Consider the following 10,366-nt stretch of genomic DNA (forward strand, 5'->3'; position numbering starts at 1 on the left):
CACTAAGCTGAGCCGCGGTAGAGTATTTGTTAGCAAGAGCAACAGAGAATGAGCGGTTAGAGAGATGCGCTGAGATGGCTGCCTACATACCAATATTACAACTAAAAAACACATTTGCTGGCTAGAATTCCAAGTAAATGTGATGTGAGAGATCAACAATGCAGTGGATACAGATAAACTGCAGAGGATAGTACAGACAGCAGTGCAGACCCCACCTATCTATGCCATTGCTGTTAACAACCCAAATTATATGATTGTTTTAGATAATCTGTGAAATCTCAGTCGTTCATTTACACTGTGCAAATTTTTCCTGAGATGCTCTCCCTGCCAGCTCTGTATAATAGCTTCCCTGGCTTCTCCTCCTTATCTGTGGCAATAAATGTGACATCTGCCTTTTCCCAACCACATCACCTAAAATAGCTTTTCCCTATCTTTCTCACCCCTTAAAGGACATGTAAAGCCTACATTTTCCTACAATGTATATCAGTTGAGAATGTCTCACCCACCCAAATGGCATTATTTGTACTGCATATATCCCCTCCGTTAGCCAGCACCATCACATTTTCTAAAGCAAATAGCAGATTTCACCTGGCGGCCATTTTTCCTCTGTTACATAATCAGTTACATTTAAATCTGCAAACAGCCTACACACACAGACCCTTATTCAGCATACATTTCATCAAGAATGCAGGCTCACACAGGCACAACTGTCTCTGATAAAAGTTCTGCTTTGTTTGAGCACTGTAATTGTAAAGCTGAGCTCAGGAGAAAAAAACTGAAGCAGACAGCTAGAGCTGAATTTCTATGGGAACCAGCAATGCTGTCTCTTCACTGGTTGCTAGACTGGGGGGCGTGTTTAGTATCTGAGCTTAGAACAACTGAGCATGCCCACAAGCCAACAGCCAAAGCAAATTCCCAAGGGAGGGGGCCGAGTGGGTTACAGGAGTAGAAGCAAATTTAAGTGATTAAGGAGATATGGCAGGTATTGAAAGATTTAAAAGAGGCTGTTCACTGATTATATTTTTGTGTGTGGGGTTTACATACCCTTTAAAATAAATGAAAACACAAGCAGCACCTTGAAAAGGTAACAAAAAAATTAATGCTCCACAAAGGGTGCAATTGGACAAATCCCAGCCATTCCAGTACTGAGTCAGAGAGAAGTGTTTGCCTGACCTAAACAAGTTCTTTGCAGTAGTTCAGGCAATGTATACAGTTCCTTATTGGCAATTCAGTATACAGAGTTCTCTGGCTATTTGAAAATGTCCCAATAATAAAACATAATGATGTAACGTAATGAAAGTAAGGAACTCTGGCATCTTATTGATACATTCAGATAAAATTGATTTAGTTCCATGGAACCAGTAATAGGATTTTATAACAGCTTCAATGTAGGAGCATAGTTATTAGCATAACACAAAACCATGTAGTATCCAAGCAAGGGAAATAGATTGTTCTATGAAACTGAAACCAGAACTCTCTGTCCCCTTTAGGACAATTCTTTCTCCCCAACCTGCTGTATGTTTTTTATTTAATTTTTCACATGAATTCCCTACTGGGATGGATGTATGGCCTACTAGAGGGTACTCACTTTGCCTTTGTGCACTGTATGGCAAGAATGACGTATAACATAACATAAAGCTAGCTAATACGGTGTCCATATGCTGGGTTACATGTCTGCAATGAAATGTGATGCCTAATTTTGTAGTTGTTTATGCTCAGTTTATGTGCACTTTCTTTTTCATTAGAAAGATGCAGGATGCTGTTTTATAGTCTAATTCCAAGGCCTCACTGTAGGATGATGCTTGTAAAACACTGTTAAGTGGGGTACGCTATGTTTTCAAAGCCTTCATTTTCTCCAGCAAAATAAGGAAATTATTATTTGCATCCTGATACTGTTTCCTTTGAGATACAGCCCTACAGAATCACGATCTGCAGTGCAGAGATAACCTGCTTTGTAGAGCCCAGAATTAACACTTTAAAGAATTGAGGATAAGAGCACAGCAGGTTCCCATTTATATATGTGCATTTTAGGGCTCTGAGTAATCACAATTTTTTTCTTCTGGTACTTTTATGGGAATATTTAAATGATATTATCTGTCTGGAAATGGATACTGCATTAATTAAACAACTGTAGTGTGATAGGGGATAAAAGGAATTTTTAGTGGTTGCCTTGTTTTGCTACAATAATCAGCTAAAATAAAAGTACAAAGATGATTTCAAAGTCATCACCCTTACTGGGCTCTAAAAGCTACCACACGCTGCTTTCTCAGCCTGTGTATAAGCACTGACCAAGAAACCACCACTCCGACCTGCTTTATAACATTTCTGCATTGGCCCGGATGGCCCGGATGCAGACACACAGCACACACACAGCACAGATACCTCCTGTAATTTGTAGTGGAATTTACCGGAAGGGTCATATGTTAACCTGCAATGTTTACTAGAATATCCAAGTGTTCACCCCAAATCTTCTTTAAATTCACATTCAGGTTGCATCCACCCCCATCCACTGCTTTGCGATGCCCACCTTGAGCCAGTCACTGATTTGGATCCTCTATTATAGAACATTTGATAACTTTCTTCTTACAGCTGTCCTTCCCCTGTTTCCACCTTTTCAGTTTGAGAAGCATCTCTTTCTGCTATATAAAATCTGAGATGTCATTAAAAGCGACATTCTGTAAAGAAATGTAGTATTTAAATAATAGTGGTTAGGCTTTTCTTTCTGGACTTACCACCATGTTTTAGAGATATCTAACTCAAAAGTTATTGGGTCATAAAACCAAAGCCAGGCGTTTTTCAGAGCTTTACAATAATTTGATCACTGTCTGGTGCTGTTTAGATTATTAAATGACCAACTGTGACTTCTATGTGTATATATAAACAAAATGCAAATAAATGTACACACACCAAAAATGTCATTCAACATTGCTGGTTTGCTACTGATTAAAGAAAATGTAGCAAAACCATAAAGGCAATACTTCAACCAACTTAAATTGGCACCTATTACATTTCTCTAATAAGACAACATCCAAATAAAATGTGGGATTTTAGTTCTAAATTATGGTCAACATGATGAATAATACAGAATATGATATTATCATGGCAAGTTTTTTTTGCTTCATGAAGACACACACTCCTATTAAGAGCAGCTTTGAAGGTTACAATGGAATATGCATACACTTTGATATCTTTTCAAATCGGAATCTGTTATTATAGCCTTTAGTAAATACTTACCTCTTATGCCCAAAGTGCCTAGAGAACATCCACCCTGGTTGTATGTTTTTAAAACATTGATTGGAAAGGCCTGGGTTATTATTGCTTGGCTGTGATTTAGGGGCAAAGGACGAGACTAGTACTGAAAGATGACTTTGGTGAACGAATTTAGAAACTTGTTCAAAACCTTTTGATCCATATTATTAACAGCAACTCATTTCTTTTCAGCAGGCTTCAATCACTGGAAACTGCCCTAAGTATTTCAAATTAATTCAACAAATAATCCCAGCTTTTGATTTATATGTGTGTCCCATGGAGAGCATATGGCTGGAAGGCAGAGATCAGCAGGAGCGGCAACAAATTAATCATCTCCTGGTGAGGCAATTAAATATAACCAACACATACTCCAAAGCACCCTTCAATTGCTCAGAATTACCATTTGCAGGAAATGTGCATAAGGGTGCTACTAGCAAGCCAAAAATCATAGACTTGGAATAGTTTTTCCTTTAGCTATGCCACTAAGATTGACCGTGTTACAGGGGGTTTTCTAACAACATAACAATCCATGACTGGGGTTGAACACTCAACCTACAGCTATACACATACAATATGTGGCTAGTACGGGTGCAATTATTGTCTATTTGTAAGGAATTGTGAGGATTGCAGCAACTGGAGCAAGCAATAAGCCGAATGTAAACATACAATACATTTGTTGTGTCACCGGAAAACTTAATATATTTAAATGTTGGTATAAAGTGTCATTTTTCTTGGAGTAACATGATTGTCAACAGAGTTGTATTCACAGTTCTCACTATAAAAATCCTTTTCCGAATATTTAGATAAAACCTAATTTCTTCTTATCGGAAGAAACCTACTGGTAAATAAAGCATTTGAAAAAAATTCTTATATGCTCCCCCTGAATATTTATACGTAGTTATCATATCTCCCCCCAAGCACCTTTTCTTCAGCATAAAGAGGCCCAACTCTGCCAGTCTTTATGGCTGACACTTTCCTTACCCTTTAACAGCTTAGTTGCTCTTATTTGGGCCCTCTCTAATTTACTGATATCCTGTTTGAGCAGTGAAGACTAAAACTGCACTGCATAATCAAGATGGGGCCTTACCGGCGCACTGTAAAGTGGAAGAATGCTCCCCCCTCCTCTGCAAATCTAAGCTCATTTTAATACAGTGTGTGCAGGATGAAGTCACAGACAGAAAAATGGGAAAGGTTCCCTAATCCCCTACAACAGTTTAAACCTTGTTCCTCTTGTAGCTGCTGACTGGCAGTGCTTACTACAGCCAAGCTTATTATCTACAAAGACTCCAAGGTCCTTCTACATTATGGTTTGCCTAGTCCCATTAAGGGTATAAGTGGCTTGCATATTTTTACATCCCAGTTGCAACACCTTACATTTATCGACATTGAATTGCCAGTTTGTCAAGATCCTGCTGCAAGAATGCCACACCCTGGATGGCCAATTTTTCCTCTGTAACTGAAACTGTCCATGCCTTTAACCAGCTATGTGGCCCTGCCTTGGACCCTTTCTAATTCAATAATATCCCATTTAAGCCCTGGAGAATAAAACTGCATGGCATATTCTACATGGGGCCTTACCAGTGCTCTGTTAAGTGAAAGAATGACACCCTCCTGTGATTTTATGCCCCTCTTAATACAACTCAGAAATGTGTTTGTCCTTGCAGCTGCTGCCTGGCATTGCTTGCTACAGCCAAGTTTATTATCTACAAGGACTCCAAGGTCCTTCTTCATTATGGTTTTGCCTAGTGCAGTCCCATTAAGTGTATAAGTGGCTGCATATTTACATCCCAGATGCATGACCTTAAATTTATCAACATTGAATCTTATCTGCCCGAAATGCCAGTTTGTCAAGATCCTGCCGCAAGGATACCACATCCTGTATAGTCATATTATATATAAATTTGTGGGTATCTGATCTAGTGCAACACAACACTGTACTAGAATCATGAAGGCAGAGGCAGTCTGACTCTTGGTATGACTACCTATGAAGGTAAAAGATTTGGTAACATTTCCCATTGATTGATGATGTTTAGGGTCAGGCCGTTCGTTATTCTACATAGATAGTGTATGCAAGTAATGTCAAGGCAGTACCTGGATCCCTAAAGTCCAAGTGTATTAGCATGGATCATCAATGAATGAGGCAAGAGAGACAATCTTGCATTCTCTGTGATAGCTGATACCTCACAGAAGTTATATGTTGTATTTAGTTCCTCTGCATTAACCCGCAGCGGTACACTATCAGAGTGAAAATTGTTCTTATTTTAAAGAACATTTGACCAACATCAAACTTTATGACAGTGACCCCCCATCTCCAAGCAAAGGGCCTGAAAAGTCTGCAGTCGTACCTGAGGGACAGAAGAGGACATTTTAGTAGACAGCAGAGATATTATTGTTACTGATATTTAAATCTGAAGTATAATCTGTACATAATTGTTTAGGAAAAGGGGTAACAATGAGACTTTGTTTACAGTGGTTATTTAATATACAACAAGTTAAAATATTAGCTGAGTGATTGAAGGAGGAATAGGAAAAGACAGAAAAAAGTAGTTATAAAAGAAGAAATCTAACAATCATTGTTCTTTATGTTTGCCAGGGTCACTGACCCCAACATGCAGGTACAGGTATGGGAACCATTATCCAGAATGCTCGGGACCTGGGGTTTTCTGGATAAGGGGTCTTTCCGTAATTCAGATCTCCTACCTTAAGTCTACAAACAAAATTAAACCCAATAGGATTGTTTTGCCTTCAATAAGGATTAATTATATCTTAGCTGGGAACAAGTACAAGGTATTGTTTTGTTATTACAGAGAAAAAGGAAATAATTTATAAAAATGTAAATCATTTGATTTAAATGGAGTCTATGGGAGATGACCTTTCCGTAATTCGGAACTTTCTGGATAATGGGTGTCCGGATAAGGGGTCCAATACCTGTAGCATTTTATATCCCAAAGATATTGTTTATGAAGTTCCCCTTTTAATCAGCTACTAAGCCCACCCAGTTCTCCATTTTATATACAGGTATTGGGGAGAATAATTGGTAAGTACTGTACTTTTATTTCTAGTGTGGATATGCTTGGGAAGTAATAGGTCCCTTTCCTGTGCCATATAGGTTCTGAGACCTGTCCTTAAGTCTCTTGGTGAGCCATATAGCTAGCAGTACATCAGGATCTTTCAGCATTACTTTTCACTTTATGATTTACCAGTGCTGCTAAGTGGATTGCTGTACTGAAAACTTCAATTGCCTGTAATAAGCATAATGTCTCTTCTCTGGTTTGTATATTTGGTTTTGAAGCTCTAATGATAATGTTCAGCTTGTAGTGTTTCTGTTTTCACATGTATCAAGGCCTCAGCATGTATTTTGTCTAATTTTTATAATCTCTGTTTTGAGAAAACTGATACAGCTTTTTGATGGTTAGCAAGGAATCACTCTTCTGTACTAAGAGTGTTGCCAATATTATAACAATATTTGTGCTTTCTCTTTGGAACACATAAGTGTGTTTTTGTTCTCATGGATATATGGATTAAGTACCTAGTCCCTCAGATCATGGTGTCCCATTGAGTTTCCTGAACTAGTAGAACTGAACCACTGTACAGTATGTGGTATCTCTGATGCATCTGAATGTTTTGTGGGGTTTATTTACACAGTATTAGTAGCAAAATAACATGTTTTATGGCATTTCCACAAAACACGTGCTGCTGCATCTGTCTGAGGACAAGTCTGTGAAGCTATGGTGCAGTGGTACATTGGCTGGTCCTAAACCTGTGAGGTTTGGTTTAACAAACTACCTCTTGGTGTGGTGCAGGGTGTTGGCTTTAGGCAGGGTGCTTGCTGGTGACTATATTGTCCATACCCTGCCTCCTCTAATTATGTAATTATACACCACCCACCTTTGCATCGTTACTTGTTGCTCAGCATTTCAGAACTATCTAGCTTTATGGTGCTTTAGGTCATTGTTCTGCAGGAAGACCCACAATCAATGACAGAGACCCTGTTTTTGACAGTGGGCTCAAAATTGTACTCCAGAATGCCTTGGTAATCTCCTGATTTCACATTGCTATGCATAGGCTTAAAGTACCCAGTGACAGGGACAGCAAAGAAACCCCAGAACACCAGACAAACATCATCAAACTTCCTCAATGTTTAATTGTAGGGATGGTATCTTTTTTTTAAGATTTAATTAAAAAAAAAGAGATATTCTCCCAGAAGATTTTTTGCTTTTTTGGGTGTGTTTTGGCAAATTTTGCTCAGGTATTCTAATTTTTCTGTCAGCTATCAGGTCTCCCTGTGTCTCCTACCATAGAGACCTGTTTTACTGATCTGGTGATACATGGAATGAGTTGCAACTGTTTTACCTTGTTTGTGGGGGGTCAGCTTGAATGGGTCTGGCAGTAGTCAATCTAATTTCTCTGATCGTTCCCTGCATGCGTGCGATCCTGAGGGGGCGCGGAGAAAGGGGGTGGCCTTTGGGAGCCCTAAAGAGAGATCCGGCGCTGCTTGCATCCATGGCATTAGAGATGGTTACAGTACCATGCCTCTCAAATTCTTGATAAAACTGCATAGAATAGACACAGAAACATTAGAATCTCTGAAGTTCTCTGCCTTCATCAATATATAGCATGGTACACACAGAAAATTTGGACTGGTTGAATGCAAGGATGTCCGCAGAAAAATTTCCAGGGGGCATAAAGGTTATCAACCTAAAGCAACTCTTTTTAGACGCCAACTTTGTAACACGGTAGCCTAGGGCACCAGTGGCACATGTAGTTTGCTACCGACAATATGAGAGTAACCTATTTGCTTTGGGGACATGGCCTATTGGGAGGCCTCTTCTCACATCACTGAATGTTCACTGTATGTGTGCATATCTTAATCTGAGGTTTTAAGCTTTTTAGCCTCATTGAAAATGAATAGCACAATGTGATTCTCTCCATGCGCTCTGGAATTTTCTGTGGGGTTTTTTTTTCCACAAACTTGAATTTTGATAATTCTGCTCCTAAATTCAGTGTGGAAGATTTTCGTGTTGAATAAGATAAATTTGCTATTTTTTTGTGTGTTGCTTCACAGCATAATTATTTTAAATTATTTTGCAATAATAATGTGGCCACAATTGTAACTGCATCATCCAGCAGTTAAAATGTCTGCCAATAATGGCTTATAATTTAGTTACACATGTCTTAGATCATGTTAGCGTGACTGGAAAGGCAATATTTCTAATTGAAAAGAAATATTACATACATCTTATCAAGTGTTTTTAGTATATTTAATACTATGGATAAACAAAATAAATTATTCCTTTGCGTCTTATTTTAAATTCACATTACATGCACAAAAGGAAGTCTCTACTATAATTACATGTTTAAAAAAAAAAAAAGAATAGCAGAAACTAGAATGAGAAAGAGGCAACAGACTGTAGAATGACTGACAATCAGAAGTTACAGAGATAGGTGGATGGGAATATCGCTATGACTGAAAACCTATCAACAAAGAGACTTATGTTCCTGGAAAATTGCAATGGAGATTCTGAACATTCAAAGCTATTCATAATGCAGGATGCTTTTTTATGTGTGTTTTGTATAGGAATTATGGAATACTTTGAAAAAATATCTTAGCAATATATATTTAATACATTTCTATTTACGTAATAAACTGTACATAAAAATGCCCCATTGATCATTTAAACCAACTAAAAGTTAATGTTATAATACAGTTCCCAGAGACCTGGGTAGCCTTGATGCTGCCCGAGAATTGTAGCTGGGAAGGAGCTAAACAGTCTAAACATTACATTATAATACCTGAAAACCTATTTTTTGAGCTATTTTGTTCCAGTAAATTGGCTATATATTTTGCTATATGATTCAGAGAGTTTAAAACTAAACATGAGTCAATTAATTTCATTTTGAACTGGCATTTCCTGGTTTGATAGTAACCCAGTGACAGTTTTGTCACATTAAATGTCCTTTTGTTGCCCTTTCGTTGCTTCTAATAGGTGAGTAGGGGACAAATGACGGATTACTTGTTCTGGCATTTCCACTATAATCCTTTCTTATCAGTAATTCAGGGAATAACTAGCACAACTACATAATTGTAATAAATCAATGCTATATTTTTATATTGTTCAACAGCTGCTCATTGAATAAATGCTAACCTTTTTCAGATTACTTAACCCTATTGTTCCTATATGATCTTGTTTTTTTACTCAAATCCAATGGAAAAAAGATAGACTTAAACAGATATGGGATCTACAATCTAGATCACTAGAACACAATTAAGTTTTCCAACCGTGCGAAAAAACGATATAACCAGTATGTCACTATTGTCAATACTGTATACTCATAGTTTATTGTAAATCTTAATTTACGGTAATTTAAAAATTGGCCTAATGATTCATATTTTTTAGGTACCGTTTGTTCTGCAACTCTGAGGTTTGGCATTTAAACCACTGTTGGTTAAATCTAACAGGAGGCAGAGAACAAGAGTCAGGGGATGGATTGCCACCTAGAATGCCTTTTACCTGGATGCCTGGAGGGTAAAAGTGATGCTTGATGCAAATGATTTGATTTATGATTGTATTCAAACTGCGTCCTTTTCACTTGGTTTCTATAATATTCAGATTGCTGAATGGGGTAGCTTGCTGCACCCAGGTTTTCCTCTGTAACTCTCTGCATTGGCATATGCTGTCCTTCATTACGCATGAACAAAAAGTATTCTTTTAAAGCAGAAGATTGCGTTATATCCATGCATCAACTCACAAACACAGCTAATATTTTGCTAACTGAGCAAGCACATTCTGATTGCTTGCTTATTTGATGCTTCTGTTACTATGGTAACATTTCAGGTCGGTTGGTGGGGCATCTTTTTGCACTTATGGGAAACAATATTTTAAGAGCTAATACCTGCTAAACAGCACTTTAGATATTTAAAAAGAAAGCAGCCTTTAAAGCCTCATGAGAATATAAAATTCCTTTCATTTAAAAATATTCTCATTTATTGAGAGGGACTCTATCACATTTTTCATATACTGATTCCTTTTAATAGTCCTCCCTGGTAAAGCTTCATTCTAGCAAACCCATTTCTAAATGAGGAGTTACTTTGCAAGCAGCTGAATACACTGCAATT

At 37.8% G+C, this 10,366-nt stretch overlaps 1 long non-coding RNA gene across 1 annotated transcript; it reads right to left on the reverse strand.

The window, feature by feature from the left end:
* Positions 1-5,451: 5,451 nt before the first annotated feature.
* LOC116411458 lies at positions 5,452-10,021 on the reverse strand. Its single transcript, XR_004223106.1, has 3 exons — positions 9,762-10,021; positions 7,603-7,802; positions 5,452-5,594 (listed from the first exon to the last, which is right to left on the reverse strand). It is a non-coding gene; the product is annotated as an uncharacterized LOC116411458 (long non-coding RNA).
* Between the last annotated feature and the right edge of the window lie 345 nt (positions 10,022-10,366).

The sequence above is a fragment of the Xenopus tropicalis genome, chromosome 6 (assembly GCF_000004195.4).
Source record: "Xenopus tropicalis strain Nigerian chromosome 6, UCB_Xtro_10.0, whole genome shotgun sequence".
NCBI classification, from domain to species: domain Eukaryota; kingdom Metazoa; phylum Chordata; class Amphibia; order Anura; family Pipidae; genus Xenopus; species Xenopus tropicalis.